This window comes from Dreissena polymorpha, chromosome 2 (assembly GCF_020536995.1).
Source record: "Dreissena polymorpha isolate Duluth1 chromosome 2, UMN_Dpol_1.0, whole genome shotgun sequence".
In the NCBI taxonomy this organism is placed as follows: Eukaryota; Metazoa; Mollusca; class Bivalvia; order Myida; family Dreissenidae; genus Dreissena; species Dreissena polymorpha.
The window spans coordinates 64,743,093-64,770,842 of record NC_068356.1 but is presented as its reverse complement, the minus strand read 5'-3'; the positions used below and the strand labels follow the sequence as shown (position 1 = coordinate 64,770,842).

Here is a 27,750-nt window from a genome sequence, read left to right as displayed (position 1 = left end):
CGTGCGCATAGTTCTAATTTTCGTTCGTAGAAATACTATCCATGCTACTTGTTCAAAGAAACGCATGCAGTAGAAACATTCGTACCTAAACTAATATTCGAGAATTCATAGTCGTTTCAATTTCCCTTCACATAAAATTTCAGGAAATGCTTATTTACCTTGTATGCCGAAAATTTTCAAACTTCCAGCACTCTACTGCAGTAGGAAAACTCTTACGTGCATTGACATTTTGAAGGAGTCAAATTTGAAAATATGTAAAACGGATGGGATTCCATATATAGTGCTCCGCATGTAGAGCATTACGATGACATGTGCTATATATAGATATGCGGGATGCATCACGTCAAAAAACAAGAAACATGTCTGATGAATACTTAATATTATGAACAACATGTCGGGTTTTAAAACTGTTATAACTGATAGTTAAAAAAATACTATCTATACGTTTTACAACAATATGCAGTTTGTTTTATGAATATCACGACATGCTTGATTTTTTATTTCTTTACTGACAAACATATTGGGGAAATCGATGAAAGCTGGACATGTTTTCAAGCATCACACTTTTGATGTTTGCATAAGAGCTCTGCGTTCAGTGAATTTTTTTCTTGTAACAGCAAACGGTTTTTCATCTTAAAAAATAGTAACGCAAAAACTTGTTTGCTTGTATGGCATTTAAGCTTTGCAGTAAGTTTCTTCTTTGCGTCACGTCCTTCATCTTTAACAATAGCCAATATGTTGCTGATTAAATAACACATTTGTGCGACGTCATGCCATATGTTGCACCGATTTTATTGCTTCCCGACTGTTATCGTGTGCCTATTCAATTTTGCACCGCCTTATCCATTGTACGCGGTGAGTCTTCGTTTTCAGTTTTCCTCGGATAATCGAATAGATCGTGGAGAAGAACATAATATCCCTGATTATCTCGTCAGCGTCGTCCATATCACATTTCTTTGCGATCGGACGAAGCCTGATGAACTGATGAATTGTGTCGAACTTAAAACGGCTGAATACTTGATATATTTGAACTGTAAATCTGAGGAAATCATTGAAACAATACGTGTCCAATTTCTTACAATCGCCTTAAGTCCCTCAGCGTCTTCACGACGCCATTCTTGGAGGACTTTCTCTGCATTCCTCTTCCAGTCATAATAATAAGTAGTTGACTTTCGTTCCTCCATTCTTAATCTGTTGTATTTTTACACTACTGTTGTAGAGGGTGTATATTACCCATGTTGATAAAAAATCTTGATCACAACACATGTGTTAGGCTATATGATTCAAAGTGTTTTAAATAAAGCAACGCTCAACATCTACAAACATGAAATATCGTAACGATGCATATGAATGAGTCTAAATGTGTGCATATGTAACTCTCAGCTGCTCTTAAGTTTTTTTTGTGTTGGAATAGTTCGACCTTTATTTATTGCATTTCGGATTAAGTGTGGACTGACGTTTAACAAATAAGTTTATACGTTTATATTTAAATGCTTGTTTAATCTTTGAAGCATACACTTTCAAACTGTTGCTTTGTTATTGTATTAATCGTTAAATTATTGATGACATCTATATTCGTGGATTACAACGGAATACTCACAAGGGACAAGTTAAACGGCTTCCTTAACAAATCAAAAACCCATAACTTAAACCCTTGGGTTAATATGGGTAAACTTACTATGTTCAGGGCGGCCGCAGGCTTTGGAGTTGAGTGGGGTGGAAGGGAAAGCGAAAGGTTTGATAATTTTTAATCACAGTTTTTGGATATTTATCTTGTATGATGTAGTTTGGGTGACGATATAACGTGAAGGAAAATGTTTTTACTGGTGTATAAAACCCAACTTCGCGACATGTGAAAAATCAGCAGACAATGGATTAAGCAACATTCGACAAAGGTATTTTCTAGCATAAAGTTTGCAAAATTTGACAGCGTGAAAGCATTCGTGAGCCTCGTGATATATTATAGGTTCTAATGCGTAAACAAATGTTAAATAGAAGCAAAAAAATATACGATTTTGGGTTTTGGACTGTATTAACACTGAACTTATTTTTGAAAACATATGTATATACATGGAAATATAGCCATATAACTAAATATTCACATCATGAATAGTAGCGCTCCTTTTTCCCCTACCTGTCTCACTAGCACTTGTACGGTTTCGTATGTAAGATCTATTATAAATATATGCCAGTTCTAGAGCAAAGCGAGCGAAACAATTCAACACATTATTTTTTCTTTGGGGGGGGGGGAGGGGGTAAAATAATTATTGCCGGAAACATTAAGTGTGGTTTGAAGCCGGATGCCCCTAAATCCATGCCCTGGATCCGCCAGTGATTCTCCACGTGCTTACAAAATCGTTTTGACTCATTCATTACTCACACAAAGTTAAGCTCGCCCGCGTGCAAGACTAGTAAACGATTCGCAAGGATTATCTTTAAGGTATGGCAACATCGGTTAATTTTTCTATTTTGAGCTTCACGTTGTGTTAAATGTATGCGACACTTACGATACGTTCACAGTGCAGACCCGCTACAAAATCATAGTTTACGCAATAATCATATTATTACATTATATAATTATAATTATATCATTACTGTTAATATTGTCTTTGAATTGGGTTGTAGTTTATTTTTTCTATGGGCCGACTTACCAACGTATATATTCATACAAGTAAACGTCAAAACTCGCAAAAACTCTCTTTTATTTAAACACATCTAAAGATGTATATCGTTTCTGTCCATTTGGCTAGTCAATAGCGACAGGCTGTTGCAATTATATTTGAATGGGAACCAAATATTTTATTATTATTTTCCTATTATATATTATATATTGTATATAAAACAGATGCACATAACCTATTCAAACCAGTTCAAAATTTACAAATAAATGAAGTATGGCAAAATAAACCTATTTTGGTTTCAATTGTTGTCTCATGTATACAATAAGCCAATGTTTATTGATTCGTTAAGATTGCATTGTGTTCAAACCGACATGTATACCTCTTATTTAACAGGGGCTCAATTGATATAACCATAAATGCGTTTAACTAGGCTATCAAATTCTACAAGCAGGTGAACATCAGCACACATTAAACCTTTTAAAATTATAACCGTGAAACACACAAAGCATTAGGAAAAATACTGTACACCTTTAACACTCTTTCGATTGAAACAGATTACGCACATGTTCATTGATAAATTGCTATTATCTCATTTGATTTGGGCCTGCATTCAATAAAACAGTCAAGTAGCAAACAAAGGCACTCACATTTGGCGCGCATTGATAGCAAGTGAGAAAGAATGGTTTAAATGCGTCTGCCCAGTTTAACCCACAGACTTCTCTTCTGAACTGTGTGATTTTGCGCCAACAGTCTTCTGGTATGATAAAGGCAAACGTTGATCCGTTAAGTAAATGAACACTTCGACGGTTACCCCGATCATTACCGATAAACAAAAACAAAAAATACTACAAGTAACCAACACAACAAATTATGTAAACCTTCTTTACATAAACATAAATAAAAACTTTGTTAATATTTACATGCACTCATGAAGTCTTATGGTGTGCACATTAATGATGCCATTCAAAAGTAAGATTTTTCCTTCCGTTTGATACGTCAACGGATTTACACACTACACAATTATTTGCGGTATTATGATTTGGTATTCTAAATTTGATATCAAATACACTAGTGTTTCAGTACATGCATACAATAGTTGTTCAATATTTAACCTGATGATTATTTGAACATTACCTATTGAAAAGTAGAAAATCAGTTATTTTAATAAAAACAACGATTTAATGATGTGGATATATGGTCAATTTATTAATTTATTTATCCATACAATTTTTCTCATAGTTAATTTAAAAGACAAGCCCTAAGCCTGTATTCATTTATAAATATACTTTCCTTAGTTTAATCCATGTACTGTCAAGCAGATAGGCCAAAACGTAATTTATTAGATACACTCCTTTGGTAAATAGACGAACCTATACTTATATAACATACTAGCGTCTAGTGTTAAATGGGTATATAAACATTCCATTTTTGGTTGTTCGCTTGCGGACAAAAGTTGAGTGGTATGTATGTCAAGTCGGTCTGCTCTTAACTACGATAAGAACGATAACCACCGCATTTGCCTGTTTATACTTCACCACTGGTACACTGCAGACAGTGTGTGTATGTAATCAATATTGTTTAACAGCTTGTGCGACGACATTGGCCATTTTGTCATTGAAATCTGTACATATTGGATGCTGTAAGGGAAAACGATGCTTAATGCATGTCAAATAAGCGGTGTCCCAGATTAGCCTGTGCACGCTGATTAGCTGTTCAATGCGCACAAGCTAATCAAGGACGAAACTTTCTGATTTTGTGGTGTATTCCAAAAATGAAGCTTATATTATCTTTTCTATCAATGATTTAAAAAAAAAGATAAAAGTAATAATAATTTCAAAGTAACTTCGCTGACAAGGCTAATAAACACAATCACTTTCAAATGAAATAAACAACCAATAAGTTCTAAATGTGTATCTTGTGGCATTTTAGTAAACATCTAACTTTTCAAACTTTGTCATTAAAAGATAAATATTGATAAATGTAAACATTGGATCTTAAAAGCTCCATTAAAACAAGAATAACATTAACGAAACACAAACAAACAAATTACCCTCAACTAAGCTCGAACCACTGACCCCTGGAATAAAAGTTTATCGTTTAGACCACTCGGCCATATGTGCTCATACAATGAGAGATGTGTTTTATACTTTAAATAAGCAATCCTCGTAGTATAAAAAAATATAACGACAACAACAGAACTCTCCAAATTATTAAATCGTTCAACTTTGTCAAATACCAAACATGAAAAGGTCCCTTTAATGTCTTCAGACTTGCAAATTGAATGAGTTCAATACACTGTCAGATCTTACATAATGAATAACTTACATGTATAGTGGTTGCCTGTTAGCCTGGGGCCAGTAGATTTAAGCCCAGGAAACTCAATTTCAAAAGTTGGTTACAGTTGGGCTAAAAAGCAGGCCAACTAGCTTTTTCAAAGCTTGAACAACTCAATCCATAAACATATAATACAAATTGGCGACTGTGGATCAATAAGGCATAGGAAATGATTCAATTCCGGCTCACAACAAGACATGATGCATTATAATGTCATGTCGGCAAAATTGTTGCTTAATAATTTAAATAAAATAAATGAAGTATTAGATACACATAACACAACATGTACATAATTCTAGGCTTGCTATTCTTTAGCAAGGCAACCACAATTCTAAAGATAATTGCCAGTGCAGCATCCAATTGAGAAAAAAGAGACATATTTGTGTTAATTTGTCCAAGTTATCTCTATAACATAGATATAAGGATAAACAGTGCACACACATCTCGACCTGTGCTTTAAGACAAACTCTTTATAAATGTGAATCGGTCGTGTGCGTTGCAAACTTGCCATATAAAAGCTATAACATAGTTTTGAAAACTGAGTTGCGTCTAAGATATTGCAATAGCGAACAACTTCAGTGTATTAAGCGTTTAATTGTAAAAGAAGGAAAGCCAGTTCACACTACACACGTAGGGATGTAGTTTCACAATTTCTAATAAGCACGGGCGAAGCACGTTAACGGCTTCGCTAGTATATTGTGATTATAATGTTTCTGAACTTTGGAAAGTATTTGTGTGCAAATTTAAGGAGCAAAACAAATGGCATTGACAACTGTGTGTATGTGTTAGAAGTTAAGTTTAATCAAATAACTTTGAACATACTTTAATGGTCCCCGATGACCTAGCATCGAGGCGATGTACAGCCACTATACAGGATAACAAGCAACGGAAAAAATAACAATTTTGATGAAGAAAGGTCAGTGTATTTATAAATATGGCAAACAGGGTGGGGATTTCAAAATTTATAAAGTTATCAATAAAAAAGTAAAAGGCGTCATGACAACGAAATTTGTAAGAATTGTTTTGAAGAAGTTCACGTAGTTAGAATAATAATAATAATAATAATAATAATAATAATAATAAATTATGTACAAAGAAATTTTGCAAGTATTAAAATCAATCATAAATGACATTGCTCAATAATGATTTCTAAAATTCCAGTGGATTGAGAATATTTAAGACAGTGATTGAGTTTTCCAATACTTTATGACTTAGAGTAATGAAATTAAAGGCGTACACATAATTGAGAGTATTTAAAGAATTTTGCACATTTTCATTAAATAAGAACGTACGTGGAAATATGAATATTGGTTTACACATATTTATTCAACAATTTGTTTTACAACATAACTTAACGCATCTAATGTTTATAGAATTGGAACGATAACTAGGCTAGTAGGTCTCCATTCCTCAATAGGATATTTACAAAGATAGTGGCGGTATTTGCATTTAAGGCACAAAACATTTGAATAATCATTCGAGTTTAAACACGTTTTTGAGTAAGATTGGAATCAAAATTGTTTCAAAATGTCGAAACAATGTATAAAGAAAAAAATTATTATATATATATATATATATATATATATAGTTATATATATATAGTTATAATCAAAGAAATTGTTTGAAGAAAAATAATGAAACATAGAGAACCGATAGTTATACCACTCTGAACCTTCCTGAGCCTTCGATAAAACTATATACTGCATCAATCATTGCAAAATTATCTCTGATGGAAAGATTATCATGTCCATACAGTAATGTGCGGAGTGATTTATCCGTGTTTTGTTCTATAGTTCTAACTGGAGTGAATCTTATAGCCGGATATATTGGAACCGACCAGTAAAAAGTGAGTAGTGTCCTCTATTTTTCCGTATTGACAAAGTGGTGATCGAACCAGACTTCTATCAAAAAAGTGTTTATTAAGAGAACTACAGTAAGTTCTTAGACGTGTATGCAGCACCCGCTGTCTTCGCTTACCATAATAGAACACTGGATTACTACGAGGTTTGTTAAGATCAAGGGCCTTTTTAAACTCAGATATGTTATCAACAAGCTTTACTTCGTCTGGTAGTGAATTCAAAGCAGCAATTGTTGATGGCAAGAAGGAATGTTGATACAGAGAAGTCCTAGTCCGAGCACCATCTTAGTGGAATGAATTACGTAAAGATCTTGCAGATTGCTCGCCAACTGATTATGGGGGCAGTGAGGAAAAATATTCTGGACTAAGACCTTTTACCATGTTAAAGAAAAGAATGAGATTGTGTTGGAACCTTCTTGTGCCAAGAGTTTCCCAGCCAATTTCGTTAGAAAGTAATCGTAAGGATTCAAGTCATATACAGCCGGAAAAAATGCGGGCAGCTTCAGTTTGAATTTTGTCTAACTCATTTTTTTTTTCATACATAGTGCAATATCCTATACATCTGCATATTCTTAAATAGGTCGAATAAACGTGAAGTAAGTTATTTTAAGTGAACTTCGTTCAAGGCGAAAACAAAGCGTTTTTAAAAGGTTGACTCGTGACCAGGCTTATAATTTAATACACTCAATGTGTTGATGCCAACTTCCATCATTTGACAGAATAACGCCTAAATGTGTGTGACTATTCACTGCGGGTTCGGCGTATCGTACATATGGATATGATTATGATAGGGTTTGACACTCATACGCGATATAACAAGTGATTCCGAATTCAGTAGATTGAATACTATCAACCAAATATCGGCCCATTTGGCAATTTTGTCTATATCGCGTTCTAAAACGGCGGCTGCAGAATTTGCACTGTCAACAACCACGAATAAACTAGTGTCGTCTGCAAATAAGTTTATATGATCTTGAATGTCATTTACAAATGTACAATGTCATTAATGTATACAAGAAATAATAGGAGACCAAGAATGGAGCCCTGTTGAACTCCAGTCTTGACTTAAGCTAAGGAAGATAAAGCCCCGGGAACCACTACCCTGTGATGCCTTTGATACAGATAGTTAGAAAACCAGTTCACAAGTTTGTCTTTGATACCGGCGCGATTCAGTTTCATTAAAAGGCCACTATGCAAGACTTTATCAAATGCTTTGCTTATATTGAAAAACACCACCCGTACTTCCAGTCCATCATCTAGTGCTTTGCAAAACGTGTTGTTAAGGTATGTGAGCTGGTAAACAGTCGAGTCACCAAGCATAAATCCGGATTGAAATCTTGTGAAAAAAATAGTATCACGAAAAAAGTTAAATACATGTTTAAAGATAATCTGTTCTAGTACTTTTTCCATGGTATTCAGAAGTGAAATTGGGCGATAATTTGAGGGAATGAAAATGTCCCCTTTTTAGCTCGCCTGGGCACAACGTGCTCATGGTGAGCTTTTGTGATCGTCTTTTGTCCGTCGTCCGTCGTGCGTAGTGCGTCGTGCGGCCGTCGTCAACATTTTGCCTTGTGAACACTCTAGAGGCCACATGTATTGTCCAATCTTCATGAAACTTGGTAAGCACATTTGTCCCAATGATACCTCGACCAAGTTTGAAACTGGATCATGCTGGATCAAAAACTAGGTCACAGGGTCAAATAAAAAAAAACTTGTAAACACTGTACAAGTCTTATTTGATGCCCAATCTTCAACTAACTTTGTCAAAATGATTGTCTAAATGATATGTTGGTTGAGTTCAAAAATGGTTCCAGTCCATTGAGAAAAATGTTCGCCAGGGGGCGGGGCAGTATTCTTTATATGGCTTTAGAGAAACCTTGTGAACACACTAGACGTCACCTTTTTTGTCCAATCATCATAAAACTTGGTCAAAACATTGGTTTTATTGATATCTTGGTTGAGTTTGAAAATAGTCGGGATCATTGAAAAAACATGGCCGCCAGGGAGTGGGGCAGTTTTCTCTTAATGTATATAAGAAAACATGTGGACAGTCTAGAAGACACTTTTTTGCCCAATCTTCATGAAATTTGGTCAGAAGACTTTTTTCTGCATACGCCGGTTGAGTTTAAAAATGGTGTTGATCCATCTAGTAACATGACCGCCAGGAGGGGGGGGATCATTTTCCTTTAATTTATATTCTAAAAAAGCTTGTGAACACTCTCAAAGTCACATATTTTTGCCAATCATCATGAAACTTGGTCAAATGATTGGTTTTATTGATATGTTGACTGTGTTTGAAAATGGACGTGATCAGCGGAAAAACATGGCCGACAGGGAAGATGCAGTTTTCCCTATATGTATGTAAGAAGCATTTTCCTTATATTTATATTTTAAAAAATCTGGGTATTAAAAACCTGGCCGCCAGGGTGGGTGGGGTTATTTTCCAAATAAGCCTATTGTGAATACTTTGGAACACCTGATTTTTAAAGTCAGTCTTCTCATACCAATAATTTGAAATATTTGCTGAAGAGTTTTAATCTTTGTTTCTTTCCATCTTAGTCTTTCAGGTGAGCGACCCAGGGCCATTTGGGGCCTCTTGTTTGAATATTGCATAAACTTTTGACATTTGCCAATCATATGGTACTGTTGACGACGACAAAGACATATTAAAGAGATCAGAAAGTGGTTCACTTAATTCATTATTTGCCTCTACAAGTATTTTTTTATTAATACCGTCAGGGCCACATGCTTTCCCCAAAGACAGATTCATAAGAACGTCCTTTACTTCGCAAGCGATTTTTACTATAGACGAAATTGACTGCTGATTTACTAAGGTTGCCAAGTCAGGAATAACGTGACCAAACTCATCTATAGAAGTCTGTTGAGCGAAGAAATCATTAAGTTCTTCAACTTTTTTAAGTTCATCAAAAACCAGTTCGCCAGCGCAGTTGACAAGAGGGGGTAAAGTTTTACTAACGTTGAGTGTAAAGAATGATTTTAGGACTTTTCAACAATCACACGAGGAGTAATTGTTGGATTTTAGTTTGCATGCAAGAGAGTGGTAATAATTTGATTTGGCGAGGCGGACAAGAGATACTACATCATTACGAAGTACACAAATCCTAGTCCAATTAGATGTGGAATTCGTTGTTTTAGCTTTCCTATAAGCTCGTTTTCGATTTCGTATTTTTAATTATTTTTCTGATGAGAGCCATGGCGGCTCATCTTCGCGAACGGTGACGTCTTTGTTTGGTGTACAATCAGCTGCAGAAATAAGTAAAACGTTAGTAAGATTTTTAATTAATGTATCGATATTGTTACTCAATATTTGATAGATTCCTTGAGTCGTACTTCCAAATTGTATGTTTATAACATTAAGATGATGGTCTTTTATAGTTAAGAACAACGGATACGGGACAGTGATATCTTATCGTCTGATAAAGGAATGGTTCACCAACACCAGAGAAAATGACAGACTCTTTGTTTGAAACAAATATGAGATCAATAATAGATGACAAAGTTTCAGTAAAGTGGTAGGGATCCTGTATACATTGGTCGAGTGCAAACTTCTGCGAAATTTCGGCGATCTTACGTTTAGCTGGATCGAGTTTGGTGTTTAAAGTCGCTCAAAACTATTATGTCGTTTATTCCAGTATCTATTGCCAGCCTGATTGAGTCTTCAATTTTACTGAAATAATTTTTATCTGAATTGGGTGGTCCGTAAAAGGTTCCGATTAAAATTCGTTTATTAAAATGAGGTCGAACCTTCAACCAAATTGCTTCAAGATTAGTTATCTTTAGATCTTGTCTTCGAGTAAACTTAATACCATCTTACATATATACAGCAACTCCGCCGTGTGAATTTTGAATTCGATCACGACGGACAGGTAGGCTAAAACCTGGTATGAATAATTGGTCATTATTAATGGATTCTGATAGCCAAGTTTCTGAGAAAGTGATGGTATTAAATGGTATTAATTCTGCAGCTAGCACATCCAGTTAATGAAGAAGACTTTGCACATTATAGTGTACTATCGAAATATTGTGAGAAGAATGGAGAAAATTGGACATATCTAGTGATGAGTCTCTATGGGATTCTAGTGATGATGAGAAAACACTAGCTGATGGCCCGGGGTTTGGGTGGATGTCACCGGATATGATCAGTAGAAGACAGTGTAGCCTTAGGCAAAGTGATAACACAAGGACTGTTTTATTTAATCGAAAAAAGAACATGATATTTTGCTTTAATTTTTGACTGATTGGACTGATACGTGCATGGGTATGTAAAATAGAGAATTGAGATCTGTGCAGAGGCGATTTGATCACTTTTAATCACTGTTATGTTTTCTGTTTATACCATGTCGCTATTGAATTATCTATCATGATACAATCAATATATTTATGATATGAAATACAGATAATTATACAAGAAATAGACATTTAGGCATATAGGTGCGAGATCCTCTAAAACATAATTACACTATAAAGGTTTCAAAATTTAAAGAGAGAACAACAACTACGTCATATTCTTTATACGTTGTATACTTTAACATTTAATTGGCTTATATTTGAAACATTCCAAAACATGTATTAAATTCAGTTAAGAGATAAATTATGTTAAGTAAAGATTGGCATGCATTACCGAATACTTGATTCAATATCCAGCTTCTGTAACTTTCTATCCGACAACTAATTACAGTAAAACCCTGAAATAATGTTAATGAAACACCAACATTGTCTGCTTAAAAATTGGCAGGGCGTTTAAAACCAATCTTCTCATGGTAACCAAGTTTAAATGATTACCGAACTGAAAGTTACTTATATTCCTGTGTGGCCGTTTAACTTTCAAGTATGATGCTGCAAGTTGTTTATTGTTTCATCTCCTTGGAAACGTTGAATGAATAACCACATACTACATTTTTTTTTTTGTAGTTATTCTTTGATTGGTCGGGTTAGCTGATTACACTTTAACCAATAGTACTCAGCCTCTTTCGTAATTATTAACTGTATACATATGTTTATTCCGTGGCACATTTACAAACAAGTAGCAGATTTGTATACGTATTAGAAATTTATGAATTGACTGTAAAATATCATGCGATAACTTACTGTAACACACACACGCTAAAGATGTCATCTTATCACTTATATTGTAATATATTATAAAATAGTTCGCTGCAATATATATATTAGATATACATAATGAGATTTGTTCTTCCTTGATTTATGTATTATAAACACTAACTCCAAATGGTTAACTGACCAAAGTCCACATACTTGCAACTTAGTGTACACATAAATATTCACGCTATATGTCTATATTGCAACGCAAATACTCTGATTCACCACATGCGTATGTTAGCTAATGTTGTTCATGTTAAATAACTTACCTGCAGCAACTTGTTACTGTACATATTGCATCTAGACATTAACATCGAGGAGGGTTTATCACAAAAGCAAAGCAAAGTATACAGTCTACTGCTGGCGTTCAGTGCAGGAAAACTGTTGCGTGCACATATGTATACTTACATATACAGGTTGGTATTTATATGCATATTCGCAAAACATACCGAACTCTGATCAAATGTTCAACAAGTGTTAGAGTTCAAGCAACATATATAAAATAATGATCAGTATAAATTACTGTCATGATTTCAGTATCATTTAAATGAGTTCAGTCATGTTCATCATTCATATACATTAATTTTGTAAATATTATCAATATAAGTATACTAGATGCAACATATTTGAAATAATACAGTTTGATATACTGTATATAATGTAACTACACATCCAAGCCGTCCTTCAAACCATTGCAACCGAGCCACTTGGTGTGCCAACGCACCAGCAGAAAAGTCAAATGCCTTCTGACTGAGTGCATTTTACTATTTATAACATCTACATTAGTTACAGAAACATGTTTACATGTGTATGTGTTAACAAAAATGTATAATCTTAAATGACATCATCTGACCATGCATGTCCTAGATTTCAAAATCAAGGCCCTGGTCTGACACATTGGTAACATTAACGTTAAACTGTTACCAGGCTTCTGGAATTAGTTGTTATTGAACTATGTAAGGAAATCTAAATCAGGCACTGATTTTTCTTGTTTTAAAACAGTCATAGATCAGTTGTGGCCTCTCGGTTAGGAACCATTTTTGTATACTTTTCACATCCTTAAAACTTTCCACACTTCTATAATAGCAAATCTGGATTTAGATGATCTTCAATGGTACATTTACACTTAAGCTCTGACACAAGTGTGCTGGTAAAGTCAAGTCCCATAACTAAATCCAGGCCACGTCAAACTCAAAGTGTTAAAGACAAATAAAAGATGCGCTCGTTAATTATGGTCCCAATGTTTACTACTGCTGTGAATTTTTATATAATATAACTGATGACCATCATGTGAGCAAAAATTCTATTTATCTTAGTATATCAGGTTTAGCAGCCTTTTAGATAACACAGTTGGATAGTTTTTAATGTCGTTTCTGGGGATCAAACCCGCAGCGCAACCGCCTGCAATCAAAGTCGACACTCTACCACTAGGCTTTTAGAAAGATTCTGAAATTGTTCGATCCCTCGAGAGCAACCAAACTAAACATTAAGTCAAATATTGCCGACTCGGTTTTATTGAGTCAGTTCATGAGCGATAATAGAAGGTGAAACATATCTCAAGCCCACTAGCATCGCCTTAAGCAGTTTTCAATTCTCAACACGAAAGTGCATGAGTCATTGATCCCGAAGGACCAGAAAAAACACTTGATTAATGTTCGAAATAAAATCATATGATTAATGACAATTCTATTATTTGAGCCAGGTCACATGAAAAGCGCAGGCATCGAATTTAACTATTTGTTATTGTCAGAAAACCGGCTTTAAGCAAACAGTTTTCAAGCGACCGTTGGCTGATCTGTATCCAAACTGGCCACAATCGCCAGTTTTACTGTCTGTTTACTGTGACACAGTCCATTTAACTTAAAAATGATATCGAGTACTAAAATAGAAAGAAGAAAGAATACAAATCAGTAAAGAGTTAGTAATCAATGTTGAATTTCAGGACAGCTTGGTGATCTGCAAATCCCATATGATATGTTGACATCGGGTATCAGTCATTCAATAAGTCGCAAAATGCTCGGATACAATTTATAAAGCAAACAGAGACTTTAATTGATAACTAAAAATACAAGTATGCAAGTTTTGCCGTGCCAAGCTGTCAAGATCCAGAAAGTCATTCATTCACATCGAATATATCATTCGAATTCAATCCATTGTTGTCATGAGCGGAGATTTAGTGAAGAAATAACTCATATATCATAAATGACAGCTTCTAAATAGCCGATCAAGCCGATTTATGCTGTAAGAAAGTTCAAACACGAGTGTCAACATTCTCTCATGGGAGCGGCCATTGTTGTATGTTGAGGCACGAACGACAACTCTGCTAGGGGAATGTTATCAATGATAATCAGCGAGGTATGCCGATTGAGAAAACTACACTAACTCAATCGGACAGGCTCGGTCTTTAACATAGGTCGCCATTGTGAAGAATATGTTCATGTTATGATAACTTAGACGAACTGCTTCGCTGAAGCAGCATCGTCAAAAACGAACATTTGCGAATCAGAAGATTTTTTTTTATTTTGTAAATTTACCAAAACGTAAAAAGGCCCCTTTAACAAATTAAACTCGCGCGTGTTCAATTGATTGTTTTTGTGTAATCACCCAGGTACGCCCCTTATCAAGATTGCTGTAAAAAAAGTAGTATTGCCTTAAACCAAATCAAGAGTTATCAACAATTAAGATATAAAGGATTTGTGTGTGCTCTCGGACAATACTGGAAGTCCATATGCACATCTTAATAAACACAGTCGCAGTTCTGCGCAGAGATTCCGTGCGCATCACTTAACAGACGTCGTTCGTTACCAATTAAGGAACGCGATTAATAAACTTCAAAAACACATTAAATTTACCTAAATGGAAGCCTACGGACGTCGTCCTTTGCATGCAACCTAAAAAACACGACGATGTTTCGAAAAACTTTGATTGCTGACATTTTCTTTTTGAAATAAGGAACAGTGTAAATATGCGACATCTGTTCGATGTCGTTATCAACTTAGGTTACATCAAATATCACGATGTGCAAAATGTTGGTGTATAATTGCGAACTAACCGATAGCGACACTTTTAGTCGGCAACATTACTACAGTTTCCCAATATGGAGCGTACGAAAGAATAACAAAGTAAATAAAAAGTTTTTTTTATTGCTTTAATGATACAATTTGCATGAGTTTGTGCTTTAGACCGGTAAACGTTGATAAGTTTTTTTTCAGTGTCAGTGTTCCTTAGCCTTTACAGTTATGATAAAATTGTGCACCTGTGGGCAATAGACGGCGCATTGCAACTCTCAGCAACCCTTTTGGCTATACAACTGAGAGTTGAATCATTGCAACTAGGGTAATACATTATGTTATGTTCTCAGCAAGGGGGAATTATTATGTACAGATATAATACAATCATATCTGTATTTATTGTGTTTGCCTTTTGGATATTGTTAATGCATTATTATACTTCAAAGGTGCAGTGTTATATAAGACGTAACGCATATAACTGCGGTTCAGCTCGCATTACAATTGGTATTGGCAAATTTAATCATCTACAGTAATGAAGTACAACGCCTAATTGGATTAATACATTGTCCCAGTGTTAGCAAACCTATTATTTAAATCACGATTAAATTTCAAGATTATGATTGTAAAAGAGTAGACGCGTACTGTTTAAGTTCTTTGTGTGTGTGTGTATTATGCATTCGGTCGATAGGGCGATAAGGGGTTTGTTAACGGTAGCTATTAAAGGGTTATTTGAAACCAACAGCTGCCGCTTTACATCCTGTGCGCGTCTTTTTTTCGCTTTGCAAAAGTTCAACTTTCAAACTAGTTAACAATTCAACGGACAATGGTGTTTCGTTGAGGAGTGTTGCGACGGATTTATATACCTAGGATAGTTCAGCCATTTCACCGGTAATTTGCTATCAAGCGAATATTTGTGATGATATACTTATTGTTTTACAGGTACATTGCGGAACTTTTGTAAAGTGTTCAATGTTTACTTTTGTGAAAATGCAATATAATCACTGAACAAAAAATTAGCTAGCGTATATTTGGTATTTTGTAGGATTTATTACACTAGTTTTTACACTAGTTTTTATGTAATGAAGGCCAGTATAACAAGTTAAATGCATTACATTACATAAATCTTCAGAAATCGTGCCTTCATTAATACTATACAACCGATAAAAACGGATGAAAATCTTCGTATGAAGTCACTTATTGGAGTTTAACAATTTTCTAAATAATACAATTGTGCAAGGCTTATTAAATGTACGTCTTAAATGCTCTTATTATAATATAAATTTAAACCATATAGGTAGTTATGAGGATACAAATTTAAAACGTGGCATGTTTCTTCCTCTAAGTAAAATAAAATAAAATACCAAAGCATCGCAAACTTAAGTCAAAACCTGACCAAAATGAGTTTTCCCCTATGTCAATTTGGAGTGTATTACTGTCGATAACACGTTTTTATAATGTAACAGATAGTCAGATGGCGATGGATTTAATATTGATTTCTAATGTGTTAACCTACCAATTGCTGACAAATAAGACTTTTCCCCCTATTACGACCGATATTTATATAGGGACCACAGTAGCGTATGTCACCCTGGTGTTAGATACAATTTGTTTTAAAAACCAAGTGTTTTTTCCGTGAACGGACTTACGTTAGTTTTGATGCCTAGTGCTGTCTAGAACAATTACTAGGTGATATGACGTTTACATGAATATTCGTGCGCGTCAGGTGTCTTTATTGTGAACATTTATGTAAAACTATGTTTGAACTCTTATTTCTGATGGTTTGTACGTATCCATTTTCGAAACAAGATTTTTACCCGTATGATGACCTATACTACTGACCAGATAATGTATCGTCGTTTTTATAAACGCACACATATCAAAGAGTCGGTATCATCCGTTTTATAATGCATGTTTCTGTCGTACCTTTATTTAGGTACCTTTATCAAAAAACAAACCGTGTTAGTGCCTAATAACCTGGCTTGATGACATGCCGTCTAGTCAATATCCGTTCATTTAAGTTACACAACGCTATGTTTATCGTTATATCTGGCTGTTTTCATGTATTGAATTATTTTTCTCGTAAACCGTTTTGTTGAAGAGAGTAAATAGCGTTTAACATACTGAATAGGTGACATGTCGTTTTATTAATTCACGCGGAATGTACAGATGATACGATTGAATAAGTAATCGGTAATTAAGTCATATTTTTTACTCAAAATATGTTCGAACGTTACATGTTGTCCACATGTAATTGTGTTGTCATATATTTGCCAGCAGATTTAAAAGTTCTGCTACGTCTGTTCAATCTTCTATCAGATTTGGAGAACTGCTAGGCTTGCTAGTTATGGTAACTCTGCTAACTTCACAGACTTTGATGAACGAAGTACGATTGCTAAACACATGTGTTTGATATCATTTGATTTATTGGTATGTGTTTAATGTTCCTATCATATAGCAGATGGCATAACAATTTAGCAGAATGCACCATGATATCACAAATGCTGAGGATATTTAAATATTTCATTGAAGATTTTTAAAACGAATACTTGGTGTCAAAATGAGTACTGCTTTTTCAGCAGTATACGGACAACTAGGGCAATGGCCGTTGTATACAAATCGCTATGTACGAATTATAAAATATTTTATATATTGATTATTTTTAAAGACATTTATTGTATACTATATAGTACACTATGTTATATGAGAAACGGTGCTGAAAATATAATACGATGTACCAATTAGATAACCTAAGTACAGGACTTGCTTCAAAATCATAGTTTTGTAGACATTTGGATGTATCCAGAGTCAGTGAAATCAAATGTATTTATTCGTAAATTTAAAACTTGACTTATCTATATTTATATAGGTTTTGGGCAAAATGATTTATATGTAAAAAGTAAATGTATATCCTCTTTATACCGATTAAAGAAAAAGGTATATCGGCAAATTCAATAGACCAGTTTCTCAATGCTACCACTGTTGCTTTTTTAGATATCACGTGACCCGTAGGAACGTGTAACTTTCTTTGGCGGACAATACAGATAATTTTATATCATTGATGTTATTGTTTACATTCGAAATTTTCATTAGCACTGACTCTGGTTACAATTAAGTCAAACATATGCATACAGGCTTGCGTTAAGTAAATAAATTAATAAGACATTAGCATATAACATTAAACACAATAATACCTAAATAATTATTCAACGACATATAATTTAGTTCCTTTAGTGTATAAAAATAAGAGCTACTCATGATTATCAGAGCAAAGGTGGTGTTAAGACTAAGCATCGATAATTAGACAAAACAAATATAGACATTAAGTGTATCGTACAATCCATCGCATTATATTACTATAATTCTCAAAGGTAAGGGTGTGTTGGTGTGTAATATTTTCATGAACGATCGAACGTGTAAGAATTTTGTTGAATAACTATAAGACAAAGCACTATAAAAGGCGAAGTACATGGCACTATTTAAATGGTATGTTAATTTAGTTTTTATTTGAATCCATTTTCTTTCAAAGTGAAAGGCAATATTGAAGAATTCTAAGGACAAGTGATGAAAACACAGACGTGCTGCAAACTGAACTGTCTATACTGATAACATGAATTTTGTATCGAGTGATGCCAATTGTGTGTTTTACAGTCAATAATACGTTGTTTGAATAAATTGATAAATAATGTGTTATCGCATATTTCTTGAAGCAGCATCGTCAAAAACGAACATACGCGAATCTGAAGCATTTTTTTTCAATCTAGTAAATTTACCAAAACATGAAAAGGCCCCTTTAACAAATAAAAGTCAATCATGTTCAATTGATTGTATTTGTGTAGTCACCCTGGTACGCTCCTTATCAAGAGCGCTTTAAAATCAGTACTATTGCCTTTAACCGAATCAAGAGTTATCAACAATTAAGATATAAAGGATTTGTGTGTGCTCTCGGACAATACTGGGAGTCCATATGCACACCTTAATAAACACAGTCGCAGTTCAGCGCAGAGATTCCGTGCTATTCACTTAACAGACGTCGTTCGTTACCAATTAAGGAACACGATTTATAAACTTCAAAAACACATTAAATTAACCTGAATGGAAGCCTACGGACGTCAACCTTTCCATGCAACCTAAAAAAACACGACGATGTTTCAAAACACTATTATTGCTGACATTTTCATTTTGAAATTAGGAACAGTGTAAATATGCGACATCTGTTCGACGTTGTTATCAACTTAGGTTACATCAAATATCACGATGTGCAAAATATTGGTGTATTGCGACCTAACCGATAGCGACACTTTTAGTCGGAAACATTACGATAGTTTTCCAATATGGAGAGTACGAAAGAATAACAAAGTAAATAAAAACCTTTTTTTTCTTGCTTTAATGATACCATTTGCATGAGTGTGTGCTTTAAACAGGTAAACGTTGATAAAAAAAATTCAGTATCAGTGTTCCTTAGCTTTTGCAGTATTGATCAAATTGTGCAATAGACGGATCATTGCAACTCTCAGCAACCTTTTGGGCTATACAACTGAGAGTTAAATAATAGAAACTAGGGTTATACATTAAATTATGTTCTCAGCACGGGGGGAATTATTATATACAAATATAATACCATCTTATCTGTATTTATTGTGTTTGCCTTTTGGATATTGTTCATGTATTATTAAACTTCAAAGGTGCGGTGTTATATAAGACGTAGCGCATATAACTGCGATTCATCGCGCATTACAATTTGTATTTATATATATTTACGCAGATTTATTAATCTAAAAGTAATGAAGTACAACGCCTAATTGAATTTATACAATTTTCCATTGTTAACAAACCTATTATTTAAACCACGATTACATTTCATGATTATGATTGTGAAAGAGTTGACGCGTATTCTTTAAGTTCTGTGTGTGTGTGTGTATTATGCATTCGGTCGATAGGGCGATAAGGGGTTTGTTGAAACACAAAAAACGGTAGCTATTAAAGGGTTATTTGAACTACCAACAGCTGCCGCTTTACATCCTGTGCGCGTCTTTTTTCGCTTTGCAAAGGCTCAACTTTCAAACTAGTTAACAATTCAACGGACAATGGAGTTTCGTTAGGAGTGTTGCGACGGATTTATATACCTAGGATAGTTCAGCCAGTTCACCGGTAATTTGCTATCAAGCGGATATTTGTGATGATATACTCATTGTTTTCAGGTACATTGCGGAACTTTTTTAAGGTGTTTAATATTTTCTTTAGTGACAATTCAATATAATCACTGAAATAAAAAATAGCTAGCGTATATTTGGTATTTTGTAGGATTTATTACACTAGATTTTATGGAATGAAAGCCAATTTAACAAGTAAAATGCATTACATTACATACATGTTCAGAAATCGTGCCTTCTTTAATACTATACAACCGATAAAAACTGATGAAAATCTTCGTTTTATATAAGTCAATTATTGGAGTTTAACAATTTTATAAATAATACAATTGTGCGAGGCTTTTTAATTAAACGTCTTAAATGCTCTTATTAATATATAAATTTAAACCATATAGGTCGTTATGGGGATGAAAATTTAAAACGTGGCATGCCTCTTCCTATAGAAAAACAAAATACCAAAGAATTGCAAACTTAAGTCAAATCCTGACCAAAAAGAGTTGTCCCCTATGTCAATGTTAGAGACTTTTGTACCGTCTATTACTGTCGATAACAAGTTTTTTTCACGTTGTTAAAATAATGATTTCTAATGTGTTAAACTACCGATTTCTGACAAATAAGAATTTCCCCCTATTACGACCGATATTTATTTAGGGACTATAGTTGTGTCTGTCACCCTGGTGTTAGATACAATTTGTTTTAAACACCTAGTGTTTTTACCATACGGACTTATGTTATGCGTGATGCCTAGTGTTGTCTAGAACAATTACTTTTTATTTGACGTTTACATGAATATTCATGCGCGTCAGGTGACTTTGGTGTAAAACCTTTTGTACAACTATGTTTGAACGCTTATTTCTGACGGTTTGTACTTACCCATTTTCGAAACAAGATTTTTCACCCGTGTGATGACCTATACTACTGACCAGTTGATGTGTCGTCTTTTTTATAAATGCATACATAGCAGGGAGTCGAGTATCATCCGTTTTATAATGCACGTTTCTGTCGTACCTTTATTTATGTACCTTTATTGAAAAACAAACCGTGGTAGTGCCTGATAACCTGGCTTGATGACATGCCGTTTAGTCAATATCCGTTCACTTAAGCTACAAAACGCTTATCGTTGTTTATCGTTATATCGGACTGTTTTCATGTATTGAATTCTTTTTCTCGTAAACCGTTTCGTTGGAGAGTGTAAATAGTGTTTAACATACTGAATAGGTGACATGTCGTCTTATTAATTCACGCGGACTGCACATATGATACGATTAAAGAAGTAATCGGTATTTAAATCATATTTTTTACTTAAAATATGTACGAACGTTACTTGTTGTCCACAACAAAATGTGTTGTCATATTTCTGACAGCAGGTTTAGATGTTTTGCTACGTCTGTTTAATCTTCTTTCAGAATTGGAGAACTGCTAAGCTTGCTAGTTATGGTAAGTGTAATAACTTTACAAATTTGATGAACGAAGTACGATTGCTAAACAGATGCGTCTGATATCATTTGATATATTGTTATGTGTTTAATGTTCCAATCATGTTTCAGATGGCATAAACATTGAGTAGAATGCACCATGATATCACAAATGCTGATGATATTGAAATAGTTCATTGAAGATTTTTTAAACGAATACTTGGTGTCAAAATGAATACTGCTTTTTCAGCAGTATACTGGGAACTAGGGCGATAGCCGTTATATACGAATCGCTATGTACGAATTATAAAATATTCTATATAATGAATATTGTTAAACAAATTTATTGTATACTATATAGTACACTATGTTATATGAGAAACGGTGCTGAAAATATAAAACGATGCAACAATTGGCTAACCTAAGTACATGACTTGCTTCAAAATCATGGTTTTGTAGACATTTGGATGTATCCAGAGTCAGTGAAATCAAATGTATTAATTCGTAAATTTATAACTTGACGTATCTATATTTATGTAGGTTTTTGGCGAAAAAAGTAAATGTATATCCTCTTTATGTAAGAAAAATGTATATCGGCAAATTTAAAAGACCAGTTTCACAATGCTACCACTGTTGCTTTTTTTAGATATCACGTGACGCGTCGAATATCACAACAGGCTGAACGTGTAAATTTCTTAGGCGGAGAATACAGATGATTTTATATCACTGATGTTATTGTTTACTTTCGAAATTTTCATTAGCACTGACTCTGGGTACAATCACGTCAAACATATGCATACAGGCTTGCGTAAAGTAAATACATTAATAAGAAATTAGCATATAACATTAAACACAATAATATCTAAATAATTATTCAACGACATATAATTTAGTTCCTTAAGTGTATAATTATACATTTTATTTCATCTTTATGAAAATAAGACCTACTCATGATTATTAGAGTAAAGGTGGTGAAATAACTAAGCATCGATAATTAGACAAAACAAAGATAGACATTAAGTGTTTCGTAAAATCCGTCGCATTATATTACTATAATTCTCAAAGGTAAGGGTGTGTTGAAGTGTTATATTTTCATGAACGATCGAACGTGTAAGAAGTTTGTTGAACAACTATAAGACAAAACACTATAAAAGGCGAAGTACATGACACTATTTAAATGGTATGTTAATTTTGTTTTTATTTGAATACATTTTCTTTCAAATTGAATGACACTATTGAAGAATGCTAAAAACAAGTGATGAAAACACAGACGTGCTGCAAATTGAACAGTCTATAATGATAACATCGACTTAAGTTTTGTATCGAGTCATGCCATTTGTGTGTTTTACAGTCAATAATACGTTGTTTGAATATATTGATAAATAAGGTGTTATCGCATATTTCTTAATTTATCCAGGCATAACTTAATCCGTATGTAGACAGAATAATTTGTATTTTAGTGGCCCAACAGTCCCTTCCGATATCGTCTAATGATACAAGCATTAAAGGTCAAATGCCGCTTTTATTACGAAAAAAACTATTTTATACAAATGTATATTCTAAAACGATTGGACTCATCAAGAGCAATGGCAAAAATATTATGATACTAAGAAACGATCATCTTGTTTTCCGTAAACCGCTCGTGTATTTCCGCCAACTATTTTGGTGGTGACGTCATTTTTACATAACGCGAATGACACGGAAATTCATCCATTGTTATTACGGATTGGAGCTTGAACGCTTCGCGCTTATCGTCAATCTGACATTCAATATCGTGTTATTTTGTTAATTTTTCGTGAAGTTTTATTTAAAGTGTTTACTTCAATTAGTTGTTTGCTTGCATGACAAACGTTATTCGATATGGTTTAGTGTGTTGCTTTCGGGTGCACGGATCGAACAATGCACACATATGTCGTTGTGGTTGCAAGCAGGAAGCATTCATCTGTGATAAAACACCTTTTACTTGATGATAATCCACCAAGTATGTCCAAAACAGCTAAAAATTTCACAAATATAATCCCAAAATCGAAGTGTGTAATTCCGGACGTCCAGCTGTCAGTAATGAATGTAGGCGATTTTCAGTCGATTTTTCACAATAAAACAAGAACTTCGCTATAAACTCCACAAATTAAATTTAAACATGAACTGTTATCGTTTAAATAAAGGGGACCGATTATATTGGCTGTAATATTGTGTAAAGCTACACCATCGGTCATGCAGCGGTCTTTTGCATTTTGTAAATCATTTATTTTGCAGAACTTAATCTTACTTACAAGGCTCGCAAAACCTTAATTACATTCAATATGTATAAATTACATACAAACTTAAGATGCGTGTAAATCATGTCGTAAAACACATTCTTGAATAAATATATTAAAACCAAAATGTATGTTTCAATCTCGGAACTCAACACTCTTGTGTCCTGTTATATACTTCTGTGTCAAAAAAATATTCACATGCGTATTAACAAGTTGACAAACATTTTAAAGTCATCTTAGTTAGGAAGACAATAAATAATTCCGTGGAGTCAGGTCATTTTATCTGTACACCATATAAATAAGTATTTACTTCGATCAGAATACCAACTATGTAATCTTTCGAATACGTGTATGCATAATATGTAACATCGATATGCACGAAACACATGATTCATTATACAAACTGTTGATTTTTATAACGCGCCAACTTAAAACTTTGTTTTCCAACATTTAACCTATTTTTAGCATGTCTTCTTATGAAAATAGAACGTTATCATAATGCAGTTAAACCAATTTAAACACATCAACACAGAGCCGTTTTAAATTGTGTGTATGCACGTTTGGAATTTATACTACTGCGCATTAAAAACAATATACCGGTTTAAATCACTATTTTGTATGGCCCAAAAGCACAGAATAAACAGTCAATATACTTGCACATATTGTTCTGAATTTTCCAGTAGATTGCACAAAAATGTCAACACAAAAATTAATGTTTGAAAATACAGTGCAATTCAGTATCCATTCATGGATATGTTCTTATATATATATATATATATATATATATATATATATATATATATATATTAAACTTCACGTTGTACTACACTTAGCTATACTTGTGATATTTTTTTTCTTTATTTTTTTGTACTTAAAACTTAGCTTGATGAAACAGAAAAACATAAACACTATCTTAGGTAGTGTAAGTTATTTGTGAATATTCATGAGCTGTTCGCACCTAACCTTTAAAACCTTTGTAATAGTTTTGATAGTTTGACGAAGAAAGCGGTACAACCGATGGCTTAATCTGAATCCAATTTAACTAAAAAATGATATGTTCCCTCCCTTTAATAGATTATTTCGTATTATTAAGTCAACATTAATGTATTTGCACTCTAGTGCGGTATGGGATAAATAACATGCTTGTTCTTTAAAGAAATACCACCAAAATATAGAAATGTTAAAAATATGGTTTAATTTCAATATAATACGATATAACGCAGACGCATTAATATGTATAAGGTTCACAGTCAGTTGAATGTGCATGTTATGAAAATAATAAATATATATGTATTGATTTTCAGTGAAAACATACATTATCTTTTAATTAAAGTCATCTTTCGTATGTTAAAATATGCTTCAGCATTTAGATGTATTAATGCATCACTAACAAGAATAACGAAAATCGCTTTTGAAATATAGACATTGCACAATTTAAGATTATTACCAAAAAAATGCGGATTTAAACTAATGTGTTGTCGAAGACGAAAATAAGATGTTGCACGCCAATAAGTCAATCTCTGGCTATGATGTTACCTAAGAAATGCTTAGTTGTTTTGCTATATATGTATGCATTGTCGTGTAACATCCAGGGCGTGATCGCTATTTTCCACAGGGGCGTAATGTAACAAAGCTTTGTAGAGAAATACTATACAAAAAAAATAGCATAAAAAATTAAAAATAATAATAAATCAATACATCAATAAAGAAAACAGAATATCTCACCTCCTACAAAAATGGCCTAATCCGTTTTGCTTTGAGCGGTTACGTGCCCATGGTGTATTGTTCATACACCACGAGTACTTTCCATACACCCCGAGTAATTGAGTAGTCCGTTGAGATATAATCGTGTCACAGTTAGTAACTGATGGCGTATGGGATATACACCCTAAGTACTTCAATTTGCTTGATTTAATTTATGAAATTACTGAGGGAGTATATCCCGTACACCATCAGTTGCTAACAGTGTAACTAATATTACATTATTTTATAAAAATAAAATAAATAAAATAACTTACTTTAATCTTACAGTTGTATAGAAATTATTGTGCTTATCGTAAACAATAATATTCGTAGTCATAAAATATTCAAATTAACCAATTACATAACATTTCGTACTTTTATAAAATACAATGATAACATCGCACATGAACAGCTTCATATTATAGGAAAGGATTTAAATGGTGTACGTTAAACAACTTAAAAAGGCTCTTTACAATCTTTTGTCTACGGATAGACATGCAAACTGAAAGATAGACGGACAAAGAGACACACGGACAAACGTCCATGATTCCAGTATATGGGGAGAAGAAAAAAAACTACCGTCACTACAACAATTGTGTTCGTAGAACGTTTAAAGTGAGGTTCTTATGCGGGATCGAGAACTAAGCTATAGAATGTCGCGAGTTAAACAATCGCCGATTCCGAATTTGAAGTTTTCATTTGGCCAATAGAAAATAACGAAAAAGGGGATGTGATTTGTTAAGGACGGGCGGGGATTTATATGACTCAAACTCATTACTCATGCATACTAGCTCGTTCTTGTATTCTGCTGTTAAAATGAGTTTTAAGAGATATCATTCTATGTGAATAATCCTTGTCTGATGATAAAATACAATGATGTATAACCTTTCTGTGTATTCAGTAGTATCATGATGTACAAAATAAATATTGTGCATTCACTATATTTTTAACTCCCTGTGCACGTCACGATGAATTTTTATGTATTTCTCCAACACTTTGTCGCAATATGAAAACTCGCTTGTGCCTTAAAATATTGAATGAGTTTCGGTGAAAACAGTATTATACGAATAGTGCTTCGCATTAACATCATAATAATAAAACAGGATATTAACACATGTTGTAGTTGATAGGACTGAATTTCTAAAAGTACAAAATTTCCATCATATCGAAATTGATATTCTATGAACACGGCGAACTGGGAAGTTATATAAGTTTACAATTCTGTATGATGACTTTAATGTTTAATACGCAATTCGTTAAGTTATTCATAAATCTTGAGTGTTGCAACTAAGGTTTTGCGAGCCTTATATTCATTCAAGATTAAGTTCTGCAAAACTTATGATTTACAATATGCAAAGGAACGCGGCGAAACAACGCGGCATGACCGTTGGTGTAGCTTAAAACAAAATAACAACCAATATAATCTTTTGTAATGATAACAATTTATGTTTAAATGTAAATTTGCATACATGTGTTTTGTAATGTTTGCGCTGTGAAATTCATAATTGCTCATATTTTCAAATAATCAAAAATGTAATAATTTCCTATAATTTTCAGTGTACTGTACTGTACATACACATGTAACATGATTACAATTAACAGATAAATGGATGCTATTTTATTACACACTATAACGTATTTGCAGTTATTTATTTAAATTTGCAGTTACTCTACACAATCGCCGTATCATACTTGGTCAATTGTAACTATCTTAATTTCTAAAATGTCTTACATTCAGGAAAATGTTCGGTATCTAACAAAGCATAATATGACACGTGTACTTGCCGCTAATTTTTAACGACGCGTTTTAGATGTTAGATTAAGTTGCTTGAGAACAATAACCCTACCTAACCATAATTTGTTTTGTAGTGCCACGACGAAATACTTTTTTATTAAACGTCTTTCTATTATGTTGTTCATGCCTCAAATTAACTGTTAAAAATCTGTGAGATATATCTTTTACTCAACGGCTCATGATATCTCAGTCTTTTTCATTTACATCTTTCATGCAAATTAACAAAACGCTACTGGACCATTCCTCAGGTCAAATAGAAGTGAAATTGTAAGAAATCCGCGTGACATCAAATAGCGGAGTCCTTTAATCCTGACCGACAAGAGAAAAAACCGGTTTGCAAGTGTGTTTGTATTTGGCTATTTATAGAAGTTTTAACGGAATACCCATGGTGTCAAATTAACCCTTTCAGTAAATCATATTTCAAAAATCAATGCATTACTGATT

General features: G+C 33.6%; 1 protein-coding gene across 2 annotated transcripts in view; it reads left to right on the top strand.

The window, feature by feature from the left end:
• The window catches only part of LOC127867345 (uncharacterized), a 209,796-nt gene that overhangs the window by 7,839 nt on the left and 174,207 nt on the right, over positions 1–27,750 (top strand). Inside the window, exon 1 of one of the 2 annotated variants that reach the window (XR_008043449.1) lies at positions 15,622–15,833. The exons of the other annotated variant lie outside the window; for it this stretch is intronic. The gene's annotated coding sequence lies outside the window, so the exon portion shown is untranslated. Of the gene's footprint in view, positions 1–15,621; positions 15,834–27,750 lie in introns of those variants that run through there. 2 annotated transcript variants of the gene reach the window in all.